Source organism: Monodelphis domestica, chromosome 3 (assembly GCF_027887165.1).
Source record: "Monodelphis domestica isolate mMonDom1 chromosome 3, mMonDom1.pri, whole genome shotgun sequence".
NCBI classification, from domain to species: Eukaryota; Metazoa; Chordata; class Mammalia; order Didelphimorphia; family Didelphidae; genus Monodelphis; species Monodelphis domestica.
Window position 1 is genome coordinate 175445171 of NC_077229.1, and position 25397 is coordinate 175470567.

General features: G+C 36.1%; 1 protein-coding gene across 1 annotated transcript in view; it reads right to left on the minus strand.

Annotated features, from left to right (window-relative positions):
* The window catches only part of SDC2 (syndecan 2), a 134252-nt gene that overhangs the window by 62596 nt on the left and 46259 nt on the right, over window positions 1–25397 (minus strand). The window lies entirely within an intron of this gene.

Sequence of the window (25397 nt, forward strand, 5' to 3'; positions counted from 1 at the left end):
GAATTTAGGCTCTAAGGAGCTACAATATGAAGGGAACTCCAGGCATATACAATGCTTTCTTCCCATTGCCTCTCAACTGCATTTCACTTCATCCGTTCTCTGTATGAAATCCCATATGTCAAGAGAGACTGCCTTAATTCTGTTTTAGCATCCTACGGCTGGAACATAGTAAGGGCTTAATAAATGCTTACAGATTTTCTAGGCAGGAATGAAATACACTTTACATACATCAAGAGGAAATCTAAAATTAAAAACAGAAAGGTGCATAATGACATTCCAGGCATCTAGTCATACTTTGTTTAACAAACATGTTACAGAGGTTATAGAGCTCTGAAGAGACAATTCTGTCTTCCTGTATATAATACAATTCATTAAAAGAAGGCTCCAAGGTGTGGACATCCACTTCTATCTCTACCTTTAAAAAATTCTAACTGCATTTAGGCATTAAGATCACAGGACGTACTATAGAGTCTGTATCCGTATACAAATAAATTGTATTATACCCTGCCCTCTACCTTAAAGAGTTAATATTTGAAATTGTTAAAGAAAGAAAAACCTTTTGCTACAACCCTCATGTGGAACATGCAGAGTTCATATCAATTTCCCAGACATGTGCTGTTCAAACCACATCTGGAATATTGCGATGACATTTTAAGAGGAACAATGAGAAATGGAAGTATATCCAGAGGGAGAAAACAAGACTGGTTAATACAGTTGGTAAAAATGTTTGAAACTACTAAGGCTAGTTTAGAAAGGAGAAGGCTGGTGGGTTGAAAGCCTGTAGGATGAGCACATTATAGCAATCTTCCAACAGTTGAAAGCCTTAACAATATGCAAAAATGTCTACATTTATCCTAAGCAGGACTCAGTAGAGAAAACTAAAACCAACAGGCAAAATGTTACAGTGAGGAAGATTTTGGCCAAGTATAAAAATCACCTAGCAATTATAACAATAAAACAACGAAATGGGCTACCTTATCAGGGAATGAATTCTCCATTGCTGGAGGCATACAAGCAAAGACTGACAAGTTGTTGGAGATGACATAGAAGGGATTCATTGCTTTAGAAAAGGATTACACTTTGGTGCCCCTGAGTTTTTTCTAAGATCCTTCTACCTCTCCACTAAAAAAAAAAAACTCCACTAGCTTCCTCCTGCATATTCTGATCCAAAATGCCTGGTTCTCTGCATTCACAATAATAATCTGCATTCACAATCTGTACAACTTTGTTACCCACAGCTTCCTAATGTATACTCTTTATTCCAAATAGGTCGGTGATCTTATTGTTCTACAAGAAACAAAACTCTTCCATGGTCCATCTCTCTGATGGAATATCTTCTCCTATGTCACTCTGGTATCCATTCTCTGACTCCAAATCCTCCCTGACCTTTCACCCTTGCCTTAACTAATAACCTTTAAGGAATTATTATATGTTATTATTATTCATCATTGACTCATTTGTTAATCTTGCCACCTTAATTAAAGCATCGGTTTTAACACCCATAGATGGGTGATGGGGAGATAGGGAAAAAAATTAGAAGCAAAGAAGTAGGAGGAGGAGGAGGAGGAAAAGAGAGAGATGGATGTAGATATAAATACCTATACTCTTTTTGTATCTCACACAGAACTGGGCACACACAATATACTAAATACCTAATACCTAATTTTAAAAAATAGGTAAATGCCTAATTTTTAAAAAAGGTACAGGACTGATATTTAGTTAACCAAAAGACAGCATACTACATTTTCTAGCATTATCACATGGGTTATTTGCAGGAAAAATATAAAAGCTGGTCTTTTCCCTGATTGCTCACAATTGTTTCAATAAAATAGGAACATAAGATAAAAGTCAAATCCAGAAGATCTTGAATCAAATGTATTCATTTTACACATGAGGAAACATACACACACACACACACAGACACACACATACACAAAAGGGACTTGCTCAAGGTCACATAGGTAATAAGCCACAAGGTCAGAATTTGAACCTAGATCCTTTGCTCCCAAATCCATCGTTCTTTATCTAAGCTAAGAGGTCTAGTCTAGCACTTCTCTGCCTTACTGAAATGCTTTGAGTATATGGGACTTCATTCACCCATTCAACTTTAAATAAAAAAAATGGGTCATTCAAGTTCAGAATTGTATCCTTTCATGAACCCTCTTCCCCCTCTGAAAAGAATAATTCCTCAAGTCAGCATCAAATGAGGTATAGTTTATTGAAAATGACAACCTGGATCATGGATCAGTGGCCATCAACATGTAAACCAAAGATACCATGGGGCCCTAAGTTTTGGTCACAGCCTTTGGATGATTTCCAAAGCATTTATTCTTCCTCGATACTCTCCAAAGACTTTCAATCTTATACTTATAAGTGCAGTTCAAATCAATCAGAATCATTCTCTGGGCCACGCTGGACCCCAAGAATAAATACACATTCAGCTTCTCTTCTTCACACACACACACACACACACACACACACACACACAGGAACCTTGGCACAACATCCATTTAAAAAAAAATGTTGCTGACCTAGAGTTGTAGCCAGGCATCACATGACTACCACAGAACTGAATCTTTTCTAGAATGGGTCCCATACAATTAGATTTGTTCTGATTACATATACTTTCCAATTATGGGCTTTATTTACAAAGCATAACTGAAAGCAGACACACATAACACATGCCCTAACTGATCTGTTGGCTTTTGCTTGAAAATGCCCCCAGGATCAGTTATTGTACTTTTGTCCTTCCTGTATTTAAGTATCCGCATGTTGAAAAGAAACTCCAATGTGACACAGTAGAGGAGGGGTGCATTCCAGGGCCTTCAAACTGCACAACAGGCTTATTGTGGACTTGGATCTGGGGGAAGGTATTTAACAGATAAAAACAGTATATACTGCCAGGAGTTTTGTTCTCTCATACCTAATATCTCAAACACCCAAGGCAGGTATTCTTAAAAACAAGCCATATTCTCAGCTCTAATATCAAAGATTCTTAATCGTGTGTGTGTGTGTGTGTGTGTGTGTGTGTGTGTGTGTGTGTGTGTGTGTGTGTGTGTGTGTGAGAGAGAGAGAGAGAGAGAGAGAGAGAGAGAGATATGAACCCTTTGGAAGTCACGTAAAGCCTATGGACCCCTTCTCAGAATAATATTTTTAAATGCAAAAAATAAACTACATAAGATAAAGGAAACAAGTTATATTGAAATATAGTTATTAAAATTTCTTTTAACCCTGAAATGTATCCATGAATCCTTTGGGGGTCCCATGGTTTTCAAGTTAAAAATCTCTACTCTAGTTTTAGGTAAAACCACCTCAAGTAGATAAAAGGCAGAAAACTATGTGATAAGATCCTAAGTATAACAGTTAAAGTGAGAGAAAGAGAAAGCAAGGCAGGGAGATACAATAAATTAGCTGCTATTTTTTTTTGTCTTTTCATAAAAGTTGCTTTGTTTTCATAAAAAAGAGGTTGAAATACACTCAGGTCTTGGTTAGCTACCCCAAAGAATGAAGCAGAGGCATGAAAAATCCAGTGATACACTCCAATAATTTACCTGGAAGTTTATTTAACTTTAAAATGTACTTTTATATAAATTTGACTATGGGTGTGTCTGATCTTCTAAAAATTCACTCCAGGCAAAACGAAATAACATTACCAGGAAGCAGGTAAGAAAAGTCAAGAATTTTGTTTTTCTCTTACCTTAAATTCCTCCTTTCTATATACATGCCTGTTTCCTTAATTCAGTGAGAATATACTAAATGTCTACTATGTGAAAATCGCAATGTGAACTGCTAGAAATTCAGAAACAAATGAAAATAAAATTTGTTCTCATGAAGCAAACAGATATAATAATACTATCCACCCACATTGTTCTAAGATTGGCTGTCCTAGGGAAACACAACAAATGACATAGTAGGAAAAGATGAAGAAAAGTTTGACAAGCATTTAGTAAGTGCTTACTATGGAGAAGGAAATAGCAAACCCCTCCAGTACCTTACTTAGCCAAGAGAGCCTGAAATGGGGTCATGTAGAATATGACACCAATGAAAGACTGAACAGCGTGCTAAGCCCTAGGGAGTCAAACAGAAGATGTAGGCAATCCCTCCCCTCTAGAAGATGACATTCTAATGAGAGAAAAATGCAGACACATGCATACACAGGAGTGAGCTGGACAGGAAGATACACAGGCACCATAGTCAGTAGACTGGCAAATACAAACACACAAATACACACCCCCCACCTTGAGGAAAAATGGCAGAATTGATGTGATGGTTCTATCACTGAAGAGGTATTTGGAAGGAAAGTAGAAGGGAGTGACTTGAGTGGGTTAGGGTGAGTGGAGAGGAATGAGTGAAGTAAAGCATGTTTCCGGAAATATTTTTCCAAGAGAGACAGTTACCAATCAGGAGAGCAAAGACCAGATTTAGTGCTGAAAGGGAACTTGTGATCATCCAATCTGAACCCTTTTTTTGACAAATGAGGAAACAGTACCAGGGAATCGAAGTGAGGGAAAGCAAGGTCATACACATAAGTGAAACGGTCAGCATTGATGGAACCCCGTTCCTTGGACTCCAACTCTATCACTCTGAACCAGTTGTGAAAACCCTTTGCAAAAGCACTCAAGAGAATATTATATACAGCAAAAGAAATATTGTCTGAAGAACAACTTAAGTATGTCTACCTCCAAAGAAAGAACTCAAAGAAAAGTAAGCAAGATCTAGTTTTATATATAAATATGTATTTTTTGTCAAATGATGCTTTCTCTAAGAAGGGAAGGGAGTTAACTTGGTATTTTAATATAACAAATAAATAAATTTAAATTAGAAAATAAAAGATATATAAATATGAGATGATGATACAGATATCTCACTGAAAGCCCTTTAACAAATTAGAAGGTGTATAGAAGTACAATTCCATTTAATAGCATAAATCGTGTACACTTTAAGGCAATGGTCTGCAAGCACCCATTTTACAGAGCACAGAGGAAGCTAGGTAGTCCCGGGGTAGGATAGAGCAGAAAAGTGATGGAAACACATTGAGTACCTTCTACAAATAAGTTAGCTAAAGGGATAGATCAAGACAAAAGAAAATTCTGGCACTGCAAATGAATCTACCTTGGTTCTCTAAGAGTCACTGTTTTGAGGTTCAATAGTGGCTACCTAAACCAAACTGATCTTGCAGAACTAAGGCACCAAACTTGGAGAGAAATCCCAAGGTCCCAGAGCTGATCACTGCTGTCCAGTGCCACATTTCTGCTTTTAAATTCTCTCTATTCATAATCCTTTATCCTTGGATTAGAGAAGGAAACACATTAAAATCCTGCAAAAACTATGACAAACCAAAGGTTTAATCCTACTTCCTCATCCCTGAAGAGTAATGGGAAATGCCATGTATACAGTGCTCTAACATTTTCAAAAAGCTCCCTTGTACTCTCTCGACTCAATAATTATAACAGTAATAACAATAACTAGAATTTATACAATACTTTAAAAGTTTGAAAGTGCTTTATAAAGATCTCACTTGAGCCTTACAACAACCCTGGAAGGTAGGTACTACATTATTCCCTTTTATGGTTGAGGGAAACTGAGGCAAACAGTTTAAGTGATTTGCCTGAGGGCACAGAGATACAAGTAGAATTTAAACTCAGGTTTCTAGCTAAAAGTCCAACACTATCCACTGTAGACCCACCTTTTAAGACAACTTTAGTAGCACAACTTTAGTGCCTTCTCTTTTATGAGAATTTATTCCAGATCTCCCTCCATGCTAGTGCCTACTTTCTGTCAATTATCCTCAATTTGTCATTTATAAATATACCTATGTGTATTTAAAGATAGATATAGATATACACACACGTATATATCTGTCTGCATAATGTTTCCCCCATCATACTATGAACTCCTTGAAAGAAGTAAACTATCTTTTTGCCTTAGGACAGAACTCAGCACAAAATAGTCACTTAATTAATGTTAAATGACTATCCCTGTGAGATGAACAATACAGTTATTATTTCATTGGGGTCAGCAGTAAAGGAATGGATTATATGTTCATTATTGGTCTAGAGAACTAATGAGTAAACTTCTTAGTACTGTGAGAAGGGAATTCTGTAAAGAAAACAAGATTGCAAGCAAAGTGTGATGGAATGCTGTGAAGCAAAAAGACAGGAGAGAACCTCGTTAGAATCTTGAGGGAGACGGGATTGCTGGGATACCAACGGCCAGCTGGAGGAGTTGGTACTTGACTCTGGAGGGAAAACCAGCCCAATACCCCTACTTCAACCCTTGGAAAGTGGAAATCCTTCCTGAAAGAGATTTAAAAAGGGCCTGAAAACTGCTGAGATTCATAACTCTCCTATGACTCTGTGAAGAGCAAGATCTGAGAGGGAGCGGACTGCTCAGTTTGCCTTTGGGGGCTATTCTCTGGATTGACCTGATGGCTCCTGAAGCCTGACTTCATGTCTATTCAATCTACAATCTAGAGATTTAGGTTTAGCTTAGGTTTAGCTAAGAATAGAAGGAAAATATCAGGCAGAGAGTGTATTCAGAGTAGCCTCAACTTTTGTCAAGGGCTGAATAGACTTTTCCTCAAAGTCAGATGGTGGGGTAATAAATTAGCTTTATCAGAGATACAGAATAACCTTACCCTGCATCCATTTTACAACCTTTGTTAAATCGTGTTACTTTGAAGAAACAGTCAGAACATTTACTGCCTGAGGCAGAGAGCACAGCCACTTTTGCTCTCTGGCCTTGAAGAGATAATCTGTCAGACTGGGTTCAGCAAAACCCTGGGCACCCATTTATATCATCGTTACAGGGGATCTCTTCACCCTAACAGTACAAACCTACAACTTCAAGTCATAAAGCTGCCTGGAACATTGAGTAGTGATTTGCCCAGTAATTGGCATGGCAGGACTTAAACCCAGGTCTTCCCGATTCTGACACCAGATTTCTCTCTACTCTGCCCATGTTGGCGAACCTGTGGCACATGTGCTGAAGGGGGTTGCTCTCTTCCCCCTCTCCATACATGCCATAGGACATTTCTCACATCACCCACACTTCTGCCCAGCAGTCTAGTGGGAGCGCTTCCTCCCTCTTCTGTCTGGAGTAAGGTGGGGGGGGGGGGCTCACATGCAGAGTGCAGGTTGCAGTTTGGGCATTCGGTCTCTAAAAGGTTCACCATCTCTGCACTATGCCATGCTGCCTCTAATCTTCATTTTACAGATAAGGAAACTGAGTTTAAATAATTTTTTCAGGGTCACAGAGCCAGTAAATATGTCCAAAACTTAAAGAAAATATAAAATATTAAGCACAGAGAACAGAATAATAGTATTACTCAATGGAAATATTTCAATTTCCCTGAAAGGAATGAATTTCAGGTGTCACAGGAATGTATTAGTAATCACAGGCTAACATATTCACACACCATTCAGGTGGCCAGCAAAGGTACATGCATATGTCCTATACTTCATCTATGAATCTTAATAACTAAGAATAGTTCCCTTTTCAATAATTATACCTGAGAACATCTTTAAAAATTATCTCTGGCATAAATCCATAAATGAATGCTATCAATCAACTGTCTTAGTACATACAGCCAAATGCCAAACTAAAGCAGACAGATAAAAGACATCATTGAATAAAATGAAACACAAATAAATTGAAGTAAATGGGATTTTGTTGGTTGAGAGGCAATATTCCAAAGTGTGGCAATAAAGCATATGGAAAAGTATAACATTTGTGATTCTTTAAGATAGATAAATAGCTATATCATCTAGTCTGTTAGTGATACACCTCCCTCGTGCCTCTCCCCCTCAAAAAAACCAAAAGCAAAAGACACTAACTGCTTAGTTTGAAAGACAAATTGTTATGTGAAGTCTATGTGTATGACTTCCTATTACCCATATCTCTTCCTAAAAGAAAGACATTAAAGTTATAATATCACTGACAAGATAGGTCAAACAAGACTTGAACATCCATTTGACCTTCAATTTTTTCATGAATTCAAAATTACTAATCATATTGACTTGGACTATAAGAAAAACTATTTTTTGAGATTAAGAAACAATTTCACAAAGTCCTATTTCTCAAACATTTTTCTAAATAAAAGAATCATAGGGTCTTCTTCATGATCAATCTTTTTAATGAAGCTTTAATTAATTTTATCTTAAATTTATACCAATGAACCTCATACTTATTCACATAATTTGCTTTCCACTAAAATAATGGTATCTCTTAAAAATATTCCCCTTAGGACATTTACTCCATCAAATTTTCTGTTTATACATTTTAAAAGTCTCTGTAAATGGCAAACTGTCTGTTTTCAAAAGTAAAGGTGTCAAGTTTGTGGGAAAATGCATGTTGATATTTTTCTTAGTAGCTACTTCTTATCCTAACTTACATTATCTATGTCCCAACTACCCCTCACCTTCAATCTGTTTCCTCTTTATGATAAAATAGCTATTCAGGAATTCCTGAAATACCTACAATTCCTTTCATTCACTACCAGGATACTCTCATGGGCCTAATGAATTGGAGAAATGTTACACTCTAACAAAGAAAGGATGCTTCAAAACACAGGAGGAATTTTCATCATTCAGGGTCTTCCAACATTAAAAACGAAATTTTTAAAATGTCATCATAAATGTAAAGCCAACTAAATTAACAGAAATACTCTAATATATTTCTGGGGAGGGAAGTGATGAGATGAAGAAAAGGAAATTTGTTGCTACTTTTTAGTATGCAATTTTAAAAGTTTAGTACTGCTTGAGAGCCTTTTAATTCCATTTTCTTCACTGTTTTTTCACTTTTCTGTTAAAATGTTAACGTTCAGTGACTGGTATAAGAAAGGTTTTTGGTACATGGCACAGCAACTCAACAATGGAGAAATTTATTTTCATTGATAAAAACTTTTGTTTTCTTATTCCCAAGTATTTAGATTCAACAATATCTTCTTACTAGCGTTCAACATCTATTTGTTGAATGGGTTTACATCAAAGTTCATAATTGTATTTTTACATATAAATTCCTTTTATTCAAACAACCATATGGTTGGCAGTGAAATTATCATTCTTCCTATTTTACAGATGAGGAAATGGTGTCCCAGAGAGATTGTTTGCCTATAGCCACAAAGTTTATAAGTGGCAGAACCCATATTTGAAGCCATCTTCCACTCTTTTCACATACTGGATATTTTAAATTTACATTTATTTAATACTTAACCCCAAAAGGGAATGCTTGAATTCCTTTCATATTTTTGTACCTCTTTACTTGAAAATATTTTCCCTCCTTTTAAAAGTTAGGAAATATCTCATTTTAAAAAATAAAAACTTCCTAAATTATATCTCATTCATTTCGACTCTTATTTTAGAGAGTTTTACAATCTTATTAATTTTATGATAGCATAAGTCTACGATAAACTTTGGGAGTTATTACATTTATAAGTAACTCTTGGGAGAAGTATAGTCTTACTAACTTTAAAAACCACACAAAGTATTGATGTGGTATCCTGTCCACTGTTGCCTTCTGTTACCAAACCTCCAAAAGTATGTTTACCAAGAAGAATAAAAACAAAACAGAAGAACAAAGCAATGCTATAGAGAAAGTTTGGACTTAGAAAGCAGTGTCTGTGAGTTTGAGTCCTACATCTATGATCTGGGGCAAGTTATTCAATGAATCAATGTCCTCATCAGAAAAATAAGAGGGTTATACTATGTGGTCTCCAAAGTTTCTCCAAACTTGTGATTCTATGAAAATAAACAATAAAAAGCTCCTCTTCAGAGTGACACCTTAAGGGCAAACTCTTTGTTAAAATAAATACAGGAGCAGCTAGGGAGTATATTGGATACTGGAAGCACTTGGGTTCAATTCGGGCCTCAGACACTTCCTAGCCATGTGAACCTGGGCAAGTCACTTAATGTCAACGGTCTAGCCCTTATACTTCTTCAGCCCTATAGTATCCATTCTAAAACAGAAGATAAGGATTTTTATAAAAATTTAATTTTAAAAATTTTAATTAATTCAAAGATGAATAGAAGAAACATCCAAAGTTGGGGCTAAATAATATGCACAATTACTAAAAGGTAAGTAAATTTAAATAATGGTGATGTCTTTTCTATTAGGAAAAGTGGAATTTATTTTGTGAAATGAAGAGGAATATGACTCCCAACAAGGGCACCCAGCCCAAACAGCCTCTCCAGCCTCTCTTGCTTCCAATGCCTGTTTTTGCCCCTTCTTTGGGCCATATGTCAATTCTTCCCAGAGGAAAGGAAGATAGGTGAAATGAGAGAAAAGAAGAAAGAACTTAAAGAAAGGAAACATTTCAAGGGATGCATTAGGCAAAAGCAATAGCTGGCTTGGCTCCTGAACTGAAGGGGGTGGGTACCTTCCTAAAGCACAAGGGCTTCCCAGGAACAGCTCTCCTGTTTCTCATGACACCCTACCTGAAAGGAAAACAAATGACTCTTTGATCTACTCTCCTGGACTCAAAAAAAAATGCACACATTTTGTGATTTAGAAGATGATTAAAGAAGGCTGGGCAGAAAATGTCCAGAAAGCTCAAACCACCTGAAAAAAGGCAACCCAAAATCCAATGTTAGGCATCCTGAAACTAGTGATTTTCTTTTTTTAGATGCTTGGCAACCAATAGCTTAAATTACCTCCTCAGGAGCTAGTCTGCTCGAAAATGTCCAGTCGAAAAGGATATCAGTTTTAGAAAAGAAAATCTCAACCAAGAGTAAGTTTTCTAACAGAAGATATTTAGCATGAGATTTGGCTGTCTAGCATCTCATATCTAGAATGCTAATGAGGCCAGATTTAAGTTGGAGCTGAGACTGGAGGCTAAGAAAAGATTCCAGTCACCCCTTGGGGATAGCTCTTGGAAATGAACTGATATATTCCCACCATTGCCTAACATGAATAAAGCAAAAAATGATTGAGGCTACCTGAAAACTTAGCAGATGTGGCTCCCATACTATTAAAGAACACTTAAAGGCAACTTCAGTGACAAGAGATATCTGCTTACACTAGATAAAACAGGATGAGCAACAGAGATGACAGGTAGGTGTCTGTGTCAGCATACTGCTAGGTGGCTACTTGCCATTTCTGATGTCTCTAGGGTTGTTAATTAAAAGATAATATTTCTGGTTGGCCCAGGAATTGCCCCCAAATGCATATATAGACCAAGCAGTGTTTCTGGGGAGCTGAGTTCATTATGAAAAATAAATAGTAAGTGTGGAGATTTCAAAGGACTATGAAATAAATAGACATGGAAAGAGTAAGCATGGGCCAAGCAGAGATGAGAGCTGTGGGATTTGTGCAAGTAGAGAGCAGTATTATTGAAGGATATCACAAAGGCATCTCTACAAGGAAATGCAATACAGGGATGTTTAAGGACTATGGAGTTCATGGTAGGCTACTGTATGAACCACAATTTTTTCTTGAAGATGTAATACTAGAGTCCATTGAAAAACATTGAACTCTAGTGACTTACTTGTTTATAATACACTTAACAATTGTTTTTTCTGTAATGAAGACTTCTCCCGATTAAACTTTTTTGATGTACTGTGGCCAGCATGATTGCAATTTGATTTAACAAATACATATTAAGGACCTGCAAGGCATTATGCTATGCTTTGAATGGAATACAAAGAGGCATAAAGAAATGTGTGCTCCTAATTTTAAAAGAGTTAAGAAGGTAGATGTTAAAATCTATAGACCCGATATCAAATGCTTCTGAAAATTTCTGTAATATAGGGCTTATGAGCACCCAAAAAAGGAAGCAATGATTACTAAGTTATAGTATGGGTTAATTAAGACTTGCTGTGACAAACTTACATTTCCTTTCTTAGTGGAATTATTCGACTGGTTAATCAGAGGGATAAGATAAATGTTGCTGGTTACTAGCAAAGCAAATAACTAAGTCTCTCCTATTATTCTTATGGACATATTAAAGAAATCTGAGTTTTATGTCAGCAAATTGGGGGATGCGTGGATGGGTAAATGACTGTTCTTTAAGAGACCTGATTGATGGATCAATACTAACCTAAATGGAAGTTTTAAGTATGAGTCCCCACCCCACCCCCACTGAGAGCTTGTTTTGTTCCAATTTTTATCAATTCAAATTTAATACTTATTAAGCATATATTCTTTGTAAGGTACTATGATAAATGCTTGAAATAGGGGTAAATTCAACATTAATACTCTTCACAAAGGGCTTATAATCTAATAATCAATGATGTGGAGGAAGTCACAGATGTATCCTTATCAAATCAGCAGATAACACAAAGCTCAGAAGAACAGCCAACATCCTCCTTTTTAAAAATGTAAAAATAAATTAGGAGTCTCAGTTGAGTGTAAGTTACAAATAGTTCAATAGTGTGGTGTGGCTGCCCCCCCAAAAAGATAATATAGTCTTAAGCTGTACTAATAAAATCTTAATATCCAGATCAAAGGGAGTTATGTGTCATAGTACTCCAAAATGGTAAGACTTTTTTGGTGCTATGTTTATTTCTGAGTACCAAACAACAATAACACAGGTTCTTAACCTTTTTTGTGTCATGGACCCCTTTTCCAGTCTCAGAAAACCTATAGACTCCTCAGAATCATGTTTGTTGCCTACATTCATAATTGAAAGAACTGCTAAATTTCAGATAGATATTAGGGACAATTAAAAGGTAATTTTATTTCCTCATCCAAGTTTACAGATTCCTAGAAACATATCGTTGGGGGGAAAGTCTGGAGACTCCAGCTTAAGGATCCTGGATATAAAGAAAGGTGACCAGAATGGCAAGGAGAGTCAGGTTCACATGAGAAATAGTTAAAGGAATTAGGGGCACAAAAACTATCTTTAAGTCTTTGAAGAGCTGTTGTAAATTAAAAAAGTATTCTTGGTGCTCCAAAGAGAATAACTAGGATTGTGGTTAGCAATCCCATGGATCAATTTTAGGACAATATAAGAATAACTTCCAATAACTAGACCTGTCCAAAAATCAGAAGGGTCTCTCTCTTGATGCAGCAACTTTCTTGTGACTAAAGGAATTCAGAGACTGAAGGATTACTGGTGGGGAAGAGGATTCATACAATGAGTAAGATGTTGAACTAGATGACTCTGAAGAGCTTTCCCAACTTTAAGATTCTTTGAATCCAAGTAATTTTCTTCTATAAATTTCTTTAATCTCCCAGCCCACAAGAGATGGCTCTAGGCAACCAAGACTTGCTTTACTTCTTGAATGTGAAGCACTCCTCTGCTATTATGATGACAAGTAAGTATGCATTTATAGACTCGACACCTGAGAGAACATCACAGTGAACTAAACATGCCAAGAATCACTTTTAGGGCTCAAATTAGTAAATTGGAGTGGATTGTTATAAATTCTGAGCCTCCTTACTGAGCCAATGGCAAGGTGATGAATTTTCAAGTAATAGCAACTCTCCAATATGGTCTGGGTTTAAGAAAGGTGTAAGAAGGATGTTTGTGCACATCAGCAGTGACAATAGTTGCATTTGAACAAAATCACAAGATTTTTGCATTACTGATGTCTTCTGACCCATAGCTATTTTACTCTTTCAGTCAAATAGATCTTTTATGTGCTTATCTATATTCACAACAGTGTTTAAGGCATTTAATTTTCTGGTATAATGTACTCTGAATAGGGCAGTAACTTGGGCTGGTAGACTAGGGGTTTGTTTAGTGCACTAAAATGCAAAAGTTATAAAAGAAAAGTTTGACAAGTACTCCTTCAGTAGCTAATAGAATAACCAATCCTCCTTCCCATTTGTCTTAATTTGTTTTAGTTATTATACATATATATCTTGTTGGTTTGAGGATAGGTTTTGCTGGCTTGCCATAGGCCAGTGATGGCGAACCTTTTAGAGGTGGGGTGCCAGGCCCCACCCTGCCAGATCAAGTGCCATGCCCATACCACATGCTGAGTACCCCCATTACCCCTCTCAAGGAAGGGAAGAAAGGCTCCCATTGGGCTGCTGGGCAGAGGGGTGGGGTGTATGGAAAAATGTCATTAGGCATGGGGGAGAGGGGGAGGGGAACAGCTCTACCAGAGTCCCTCTGCCTTTCTAGTAACAAACTATTGGGGGTTGGGGGGGGGAGCCAAGTGCCCACTCTGCATACCATTGGTTTGCCAGCACTGCCTTAGGCACACTACCTGCTATTTACCCTGTGCAAATAGCTACTTATGGCTTTGATGATAACTAATAAACAAGGGCTAATAAACACTTTGGATGGGACTTAGACTATTAGCTCACTTCATAGTAGACATTGGTCAGTCTTCAAATTATATAGTCCTTAAATGATAAAGGATTCATTATATTTTAGTTATTTCACCTACCTCCCATTTTCTGGGTTAGCTACATGACAGGCTTTTCTAGCTGCTGGTGAATAACCTCAAGTTACAAAACTGTAGCCCTGTCCATTAATATGAGATTGTGACTTCTTACAAGTGGAGGAGGAGCAGATACTTTTAGAAAATAAAGATCTTCAAATAAATATTTCACCAGGTTTTTTAAGAGAGACTAATAGAGGTTAGGAAAATAGATTCATTAAGTAAGCAAAATTATTTCTCAATGACAATTTTTTGTTTGTTTTCCTAAGACACTGGTCAGTCATTCCGAAAAAAAAAAAAACAAAATAAAACAAAACAAAACAAAACAAAACATTTATAAGGTGTCTATTATGTGTCAGTCACAGTGCTAAAAGGTGGAGCTACAAAGTAAGGCAAAAGAAAGTTCTTTACTCTCAAGAAGCTAACAGTCTCCAGGGGAAACAACATTGAAACAATTATGCACAAATACTAGTTTCACTCTTGGTGCAAAACAATTGTAACAATAGTAGTTTGGTAAACATTCACCTTTTAGGATGTTATTCCCAGTCAACCAAATGTCTGGATCACCATGAGCTAGAGCAAATTTCTTTGCTATATTAGAGTGAAACGGTACAATTAAGTTGAAACTAATTTCTTACTTCTAATGATAGATCACTCATATTTTAGAACTTAAAAGAAATTACATAATATAAAAATAAATCACATAAAAATACTAAACATGTTGTCTACTCCAGTGACATGTTGTTTCCTAGGAAACCATTCTTACAATATTTTTCTGTTATTCCCCAAAAACAACAACAACAAAAAAGTATTGGGTATTTCAGATTGGAGGAGAGAGGAAACAATGTGGAATTATGCTAACATTAACCTCTCTATGAATTTTATCATGAGAGCTGAGTTTATTAAAAAAAAAAGAGCTGAGTTCATTCACTAACTGAAAGGTTGTATGTTATTTGGAGCAGAGGAGTGTATTTTTTTTTTGTATTTTTGGTTGAGGTTACAAGGCTTAGCAAGTGTCAATAAAGGTCTTGCTATTAAATCAGAGGGTTCAAATAGAGAGAGGTTTCACCAACAGTTCCCTTTGTCCACTATAAGTCAGTAGGCTCCAGAACCCTTTCATCCTTCACTACTAATTATATTTCAGAAAATTAAAAAATGTATTGAAGACTAAAAAAGATAAAAGTAGAGAGAAGTAAGGCATCTCTTACCATGCAACTAGAACTGAAAGAAGATAGTAATTCTTGCACCTGAAGATTGGTAAATCTCCTTTAAAGACGTGATTCCAAAGAAGAATTTAGCAATCAAAATTAGCAAAACATCAAGAAACTATATCTAAAAGGATTCATGACTCCCAAGAACTTTTTTTTAATTGTAAAAAGAAGGATCAAATTAATCTATTTTTTATAAAATAATCAGTCCTTACAAAATCTGCCTAAAAATGATGAAAATAAATTAAGGCACCCCATGAACAAACTATCTCTTCCACTTTTTAAGGGCATTGGAATATGTTCACTTACCCTACTAACTTAAATGAAAGTACAGAAACTTTTGACTCTTAGAAAAATTAAATAACACAGTTAAAAGATGGGCAGTGAATATCTATAAAAGAAATAGTGATTACAAAGAAACAACATGCTTCATTAGAGGATGGTGGTCTATCTTGTTTTCTTTTTCTGGCAAGAAAGCTAAGTTGGCATGCCAAGGCATTATAGCTTTATTTATAGATGCCCTAATTTACTAATATTTTAGAAAAAGCCTTTAATAAAGTACTTCATGGTATTTATGGAAATGTTGGAAAGACTATATAATTAATTAGATGAACTGAGAGCTGGTTGAATGGATAGACTCAAAAATAGTCATTAATGGTTCCATATTGACTTAGTCTCCAGGGGACTGCCTCAAGAATTTTACATATATATTAGTGATTTACAGTCATATATGGTATGTTTTTTTTTTAAAATTTCACATGGCCCAACATACTGGATGACAAAGTTGATGTCCAAAAATATTTTTGGAAGCTAGAACATTGGGCTAAATCTAATAGGAAAAGAAATGCAAAAAGTTTTATATTTGGTTTCAAAAAATAATTTCACAAATATAAGACAAAGGAAACTTGGGTAGGAACAATGTGTAAGAAAGAATTGGGGGTTTTGGTGGAATTCAAGCTCAAAATAAGTCAGCAGTATGATAGAGTAACCAAAAATGCCTGGGTTGCATTAAGACGAAGCATTTCATCCAGGAATAAGGAGATAGAAGTTTTACTATAATTTGTCCTACTCAAATGAAATATAAAAATTGTGCTCCACATTTAGAAGGTCATTAATAATCTGGAAAGTGTCCAAAAGTTCAACTATGATGAGCAAAAGATCTATGTCACATGAAGGCTTCTTGAAGGAACTAGAAATAATATTGAGCCTTGAAAAGAAATCACTCATGGGAGACAGGATGATCTTCAAATATTGAAGGGTTTTCATATGAAGGGAGACTAGACTTGTTTTGTTTGTCCCCTACAAGCAGAAATATGAGCAACAGGAGGAAGTTATAGAGAAGAAATTTTAGGTTTGAGGACAAGAAATACTTTCTACTAGTCATTCAAAAGCTGAATAAGTTGCCATGTTCCTCCTCACTACAGGCTGAATAAGCACTAAACAGACATGTTGTCAAGAGAATTCTTTTTCCACTATGGATTGAATAAGATAGCTATAAGAGTCTCTTCCAGTTCTAAAACTGTGATTTTGTGATTACATTCTACCAACATAGTCCCAGAAAAATTCTACTGTACTCCACTTTTGTGACTACCCCAGGCTAATAATCCCATTGACTCAAGATCTGTGATTACTTTTCTCATCTAAAAGAAGGCAGATGTTCCCATCCAACACACATAGTGTTATCTAACAATTCCTAGTGGCTTACTTCTATATATAACTGTACTGAGGGAGGAGAGGTGGTCCTACAGGTTTATTGGTACTCTGAGTCAGAATGAAGCTTTCTAGATCCATATTTATTTACTGTGACTCACACATTAGGTTGGGCTGTGCAAGCTTTTTATAGTGTAAGCCAGTACACTTAACTGTTTAATAGAGAGTATATAGCATCCTTATACTAAGTTTGAACTTTAAAAAAGGAGACATTCCACCATCATGTGAACAATAATTGTTAAAATCTATATATCGTTTTAATGTTTGCAAAGTGCTTGACAAATAATTTTCCAATTGATTGTCAAAACAACCCTGGGAGGTACTAGGTGCTCTAGTTTTTTTTTTTTTAAGAATTATTAGAAATTAGAAAAATTAGAGAAAATTACTCTTCAGATGAGAAAACTGAGACAGAAGTTGAGTGGCATGCCCAAGTTCACATTTTTAGTGTTTGAGGCCATCAAAATCTTGTCAACTAAGATCTAAAAGGTTCCTACATATTGAAAAAGCATATTGGGAAAAAACAACATTGTTCTTTTGTCCTTTACCTATTCACAATAGGCCAATCCAACACAATCAAAACAGTATAGTAAAATTAACATGGGCCTAAAAGTAGTAACTTGGACTGGACTATTTTTTTGCCTAGCACTTTGGCTTCTTAAATTAGGAAACCACTCAAAACCAGAGGATACAAACTTCTTTAAGGAAAGCACAAAATTCAGAAAAGAGGTAAGATTTACTCACTGTGAACTTTCTCATCACTCAGAGAAAGGCACAATAGAATATTTTGCTGGAGATATTAATGAATAGAAAGGAATACAGACAAATATTTTAGTCCTCTTTTCCAAAAGTATTTATTAAAGAACACAAAGAAATCACAAGGAAGAGAAGAGAAGGCCATGTCTTAGTTTAGGAAGCCAAAAGCTCTGACCTTTCATGAAAACCCTTGAGAAATACATTCAAACATGCCCTAAAGAGATACCAGTGTTTTTCTTATTCCCTTGACTTATCAATAATAACAATCACATATACATAATAGTATCATATATAAAATATATTAATAATAATGGAGCAATTTAACCTTCTTGTCTTTATAGTCAATACTGTCCTCTCTTTGCCTGTTAGTTATCGTGGTAATTGCTTCCATGAGAAGTACAAAAATTAGTCATATTAGTCATATGCAAAAGGTTCTTCTTTCCATTTCCTTGCAGCACAATATTAATGATACCACAAGCACTTTCTACAGAACCAATGACAAGGTACTCCTTCTGGAAAGTAAGGGCTCTTTATCATAGCTCTGGCTCCTTTTTCTTTTCTGTTCTCCTTCACTAGCAGGGACCTATTTGTTTAGGTGTTTCAGTATAACAAAACAACAAGAGATGGACCCTTTAACCTTCCATGGCAAAAAGTCTAGATCCACTGTTGGACATTACAATGCCTTACATTAGTCAGCTGCAAGGAGACTATGGCTTGAATTTCACCCAAGGTGGCAACAGATTTTTCTGATCTGTTTCTCTTACTCTTTTCACAATAACCAAATTCAACTAATCTTTTAAAGCCCCTCCAAACTTTCATTTTTTCCAAAAAAAATAAATCTTTTCTAGCAAGCTCTCCTGTCTTCCTAAGCCTAACTCATGGTAGCATTACTTCTCTACTGAAGAGCTGAACACTAGATTGTAAAGCCATTCCCCCAAGGTTACTGGAACCCAACATGTGAATGAAGGACCCCTATAATTTCTTCACTGAACATGGTGCTGAAGGTTCTCCAGCCAGTAACCAGGCTGTCTTTCCCCACTGGCACCACCTGGTGGCTAACAAAGACAGACATCTCTTTGCTACTTACTATTCAGCCTTTCTTCCCTCTCAGCAGGTTGAGGAACGAAAGATGTATTTGTGCCTCTTTTCAACATGTTTTGAAAGCATCTGAACTGATGACTGACCATATGCTGCTACCAATCTATGGATTCATAGCTTGGAAAGATAGATACAAACATGATCTAAGGACACTTCGTTTCTAACTGAGTAATAGTAACAAGTCACATCTACACAGGACTCAAAAGTTTACAAAAGCCTTTCCAACAGGTACATGCCCTCATTTGATCATCACAATAACTCTTAAAGATGGGAGCAGTTATTATTATCTTACAGATGAGTATACTGAGACTTAGAAGATTTACCCAGAGTCACATAGACATTAAAGCTCCAGTTAAGATTCAAACCCAAGTCTCGCAGACTTCAATCAAGAGAGAGCTTACACAGCTGTTCCCAGATGCAGTTATCTATTTCTTAATAGAAATATACTAAAGCTTATAATGAGATGGTTTTTAAAGTTAGGTAAACTTTCTAATTAGAGTTATCTAAAATTGAAATTAAAGCCCTCATATGGTAATGGATTCTCATTCTTTGGAAGTCTCCAAGCAGACAGACACTGGATGGTCACTTAAAACATGCTCTCAGAGATAATGCAATACAATACAAAGGAAAAATCTACTCAAGTGATAGCAGCTGTGTAATGGTTTGGCATAACAAGATATCCTGACAGGGAAAGGAAATACTGTTTATTGAGCTCCTGATATAGGTCACAATACTGTCTTCTCTTTTCTCACCTTACCCTAGCAACAAGATATAAATGATCTTCTTTTAGATTATTTGTGAAAGGAGAATGCGGATATATTCTATGTCAGATAGGCACCTACAGATAATTTTCCCCCAACTTCACCTTCTATTACCCCCTAGGGAAGAGCTTCCTGCCTTTGAAACAATATGGCACATTGAAAAGGACATGGAATTTATCAGAGGACCTTGATTCATCTTCTGGCTCTACCAATTAACATCAGTGTATCTTTGAGCAAGTCATGGCGTCTCTTGGATCTTGGTTTCTTCATCTGTAAAATGAAGGAATTGGATAAGATAACCTCTCAGGCTTCTTCAATTCTACATCCTGTTCCTTCCAACTCTTGAATTCTGATATAACAAGAGACAAGAGGGCTAGATACCTCAAATGAAAGGTTGCAGCCAGTCAAAATAAATAGACTTCAGGCTTAGGCAATGATAGTGATATTATCTTAGTGTCCATTTTGACAGGGAAGATATAAACTAGAGTCATAGAACTGGTCTATTGGTTCTCTAGACTATTAACAAGTGAAAAGGATTATGGAGGAAAATAGGAAGTTCTATCTTGCATTTCTGATATTCTCGATCTAGAAAGGGTCACAAAAATCAGGTGGGGGAGTATTAAATGATCTTTTAAAATAAAATCAGGTATAAATGGTCTTTTGTAGTTAAAGAGTTTCATATACTTGCTTAATAAATCCTCTGCTTAGATTGGAATATTCCCAACTTCTCGGAGGATCTAGCAGTTTCTCTTTTTCTTCTTCTTTTGGATATCGAAAAAAGCAAAAAAAAAAAACAACCAAATCATTTCCCCCACATCTCTCTTCTACCTCCTGCTGCTTAGTGAAAATGTCATAAAGTTTATTGTCTCCTGGCTGAGGTGTGCTAATATTTTTACTGGCAGAATTGCCCAATCTTCTTGCAGTGGGCCACTGGGTTTAACATGTAGTTTAGTACTCCAACTAAAATAACACCATTTTATGCATGAGGAAAGTGAGGCAAATAGAGGTTATGTGGTTTGTCCAGGGTCACACATAACTAAATAAGTGTCTAAGGCTGGATTTGAACTCAAGTCTTCCTGACTCCAGGTCTAGAGCTTTATCCACTGTACCACTTAGCTGTTTTATTAGAAATAAAGTAAGTTTCTTCTTCCCTGTGTGGGCCTGAGTTACCCAATAGGCAAAATGAGTGGGTTGGATTAGACTACTCTAATATCTCTTCCAGCTCTCAATTTATGAACCTATGATTCCATTGGCACTAGTTTCAGTAAAAATGACAGTGATCAGGGAAAACATTGCAGTCTGGTAAAAACATATGCAGGCCCAAAGTTTCTTAGACCCTTTCTTCTAGGATGTAATATTGCCTTATATGAGTAAGATGTTAGAAAACTATGGACAGTGTATATTCCTTGAGGAAGGTAGCCTAGCATAATATAGCACAGTGGCAGACACATAACATGCTTAATAAATGTTTATTATTTATTAAATGGTAAGTGCTCAATGAGTTGATTTGTAGAAAAATAAATATACTCTTAATCAAGTATTAACAGAAAACATGAACACTCTTCCTGGAATTGTTCCCACCCCCTTTTTCTTCACTCTATTAATGACATCCAGGAGAGGAAAGGCAAAAATCCAAAAAGGAAGAAAAAAGAGGGGAAAAGTCACTCTGTGCAAGGTTTACAAACTACAAATTCTAGGTGGGAGAATCAACAAGGATAAAAAAAGAATGAACCAAGTAGTACATGAAGAAAGAATCTCAATCACTTCTTACCCAGGTTCAAATTATTTCATATGGAAAAACATGAGTGAGGGAATATTTTCTTTATGAAGTTGTTGGCATCAAATGTAAACTACATGTCATCGCTAGCCTGAAAATTTTCTAAACTGAGCATTATTATTTGGTCCTCCATACCAGAGGAAGTTTTGCCTACTTATTAGAAGGGGGGGAAAGATGAGAAGATAGTAGGATCAGAGATGTATGTACAGTGACATAGCCAAATTCTATGTTTTTGCATTATTCCTGAAAACACTACTACTATGAATCACTTCTTAGCTCGTAAATGAGAGATATATTTAGTGGTATAATTCAAGAGACTTTGAGGATACAGGAAGCAGAAGTTAATTAACCAGGACTAGCTATTTTCCTTATAATTTTTTAGTAGCTTGTGGATATATTCCCCACTACAACATATAGGGCTCATTTGAAAAGGATCAAAATTAGTAGAAATAACTAAGATATCCCAACCCACAAATCAAAAGACTGGAAATCTTCTGGAATGTATCAGAGTGCCTAAACCAATAACTCTTATCCAACCTATTTGGAGTGAAGACAGACCATGAATGTTTTTAAAATATCCCACCTGACACTATCAGTCCTTTTAAAAGACCTTGCTTGCCACTATTTTCTATGTTTAAGTGAATTAAAATTTATTCTGTTTTGATGATGTTTTAAAGAATCCTCTGCCACCCTTGAAATTATTAGATCAAAAATATGTATTCTTGATCAAGTGTCATCAGATAACAAGAGCACTCCCTCTTGGATTTGTCTTGCTTGCCTTCACAACACTAATGCCATCCAGGAGGAAGAAGGCAAAAATCCAGTAAGAAAAATAAAAATTAAATAACCAACCTCCTTCAGGCAGTATTTGCTGGTACTGCAATATTGAAGCTGGTGATTCCTAACACAATGTCTATTGCATGACTTAGTTGGGAATTACCTTTTGGTCTATTGGCAAGTTAAATCAAATCCTAAGGAAGACTTCCCATTCTATCTCTAAAGTCTCTTATTTCAGAGTATTTTTTAAAGATAATCAAAAGATAAACTAAATCTAGCCTCTGTGAATGCCAGCTTTTGGATTCTTTTCTACTACCTCTTTCTAAAGAAAAAGAGGGCTCAATGAGTTATGTGAAAAAAAAGAAAACAAACAACTTTGCCTCTCCCGGAATTTGTTAAAATCAAGTACACCATTAGGAGCTACTCCAGTTTTTTGATTAGTCATAATACAGCCTTAGAAATGGCAGCCTAAGGTGGAGAATACAGACAAATAATAGAAGTCATTATGCTGGGTCATTAGCTATAGGGTCTTTCCGGTTGTCACTGATTAGTAAACATTCTAGTCTACCTCCTCAGTCAATCAGGGGACTAGATGATGCTTCATCTTTCCTCTGATAGAACAAAATAAAATTATTTGTAAACACACGGTAAGCATCCAAGAGTTATGGCCAGCAGCAGATTATCTATCCTTGTCACCAGAGAGATAAAATGCACAGGCTGCTCCTTGTCAATGCAATCCAAAATAATTTGCTTATTTTCAGCAGCAGCAGGAGCTGCTGGCTTAAGGAAAACAATACTATGAGATGCCATCTCACTTAATTTCAGCAACAATCCAGACCACTGAGAGGCAGAACATCAGAGAGCCTAGATAGGAGTCCCCTTTGCCAAACTTACTATTACTAGCTGTGTGCCCAGACAAATCACTTACCTTCTCTGGCCTTAATCTCAGGTTTCCTAATCTGTAAAATAAGTATGCCAATAATACTTGTTCTTAGCTTCTGGGGGTGATCATGTAGAGACCAAGGGATACTTGGTGGAGTACCCGCATGTTCCATTAGAATGTACTGTGTCAAGAAAGCTAGAAGAAGGTTCCCAGCTCAAGAGACAGACTTTCTGTTAAATATTTCTCCAAGGCCATTGGCAAGAACTACACAGGTTGAATAGACAAGGAGATGTTGTATGTCTGCATCAATGGCAGGAACTTGCTTCATAAGGTTAAGATGTTCCAGAGAGATAATATATGTGAAAGAGCGTTGTGGCTACCATCAAAGCGCACGTCTGACTATGTCACTCTCCTGTTTAGGAGATTTCAGTGATTCCTACTTGCAACTGAGATGAAATGCAAATGTTATTGGTTAGCTTTTAAAGTCCTTCACAATTTGGCTCCAGACTTCCTTTCCAGGCATACTGCATTGTGACTCTCTTTCATATACTCTTACATTTCAGCCAAACTGCCTCCTTGTGCTGGTTCCTGCCACCCAAGATTCCAGCTCCTGTTTCCTATGCCCTAGAAAGCACTCACTACTTGCCTCCCAGAATGTCTAGCTCAGGTGCCACTTCACTTAGGAGGCCAATCTCAGTCCCATACCATTTTCTAGTACTTATCTCATGTTGTTTCCCCTGCTTATAATACCTCCTCCTTAAGGATAAGAACTTTTTCAAGGCAATCAAATGAGCATCAATCTAATTCTTTCTTCATTTGAAATGAGATACTGACTTTCTCTGTTTCCTTCTCTTTTTACAATTCAGGAATTAGTAAATGTCCATCTGCAAATCTCATGAAATTATCTAATAAGTAAGCTTTTATGCAGTGGCTAAAGCTTTTGCCCTGAGGACTCATTTACAAGGTTCTCCAAGGTTGCTGTACTGCCTTCATTTAATTCACCAATAAGACTTCAAAATACCAATTCATGTGGTTAATTTAAAAAGATTTCAATGAAGCTGGAACTGTCCTGTGTGTTTACATTAATTTTGCATCTCTTGACCAATGAATGATGACCCACCTCCTGACAGAGAAGTGATTGACTACTAAGGGGGCAGAATGAGACATATTTTCTTTTTTTGGACACAGCCAGCATGGGAATTTGTTTTGATTGACTATGCACATATTTTTACAAGAGTTTGTTTTCCTTTTCCCAGTGCCAGAAAGGAGAAAATTTTTATTTTTATTTGTTGAAAAAGATTCTTTTAATGTTTTTTAAACTTTTTTCTCTTTTACCAAAAATAAGTATAAAGTGACCTTCTTTTAAGCTAAATTTGTCAAGTGAGAACAAAAAATGTGATCTGGTAAGAGTTATGTTTGACTCACAGATGTGATAAATATTTGAAAAGATTTTCACTTTCTGCTCTCTTAACAGAAAATTTTTTTGATAAAATATGTAAACTCTCTCTAAAAGTGTATGTCATAGGTACTTTAAAAATGTTTTTAAGTAGAATTTAATCTATCTTATGAGCTAACAATTCAAATTATCTGAATATTTTTTTACCATTATTAGAAACTCATATAAGAGGATAAGAATATTGGACTCAGAATCAGGAAGACCCAAGTTTGAATCTTCTCTCTCTCAGTCATTTACTAGTTGTGTAACCCTAGGTAATTCTGTTGGCCTATTTCCTTATTTGTAAAATGGGGATAATTACATCACCACCTACCTCACTCACGGAGTTGTTCTGAGGATCCAATGAGATAAAATGTGAGGTGTTTGGCAAACCTTAAAGCATTAACCAATTAATTTATTCTTTAAGTTAATGACTCTTCAAAGAAGCCCCAGAGTTGATGTCAATTGGGAACTCTGTTGAGATTATGAGATAAAGGTAAGAAAAAGTCATCAGCCTGACAAAGACATTTGATAAGAAAAGAAACAAGGGCTTATTGATGGGAGGGTAGGGAGCATAGCACAGGCTGAGAAACATTATTTATGTAAACATATATACTGTGAGGAAACCTTAAATGTCTTGAGAATTCCTTAAATTTGCTCAATTG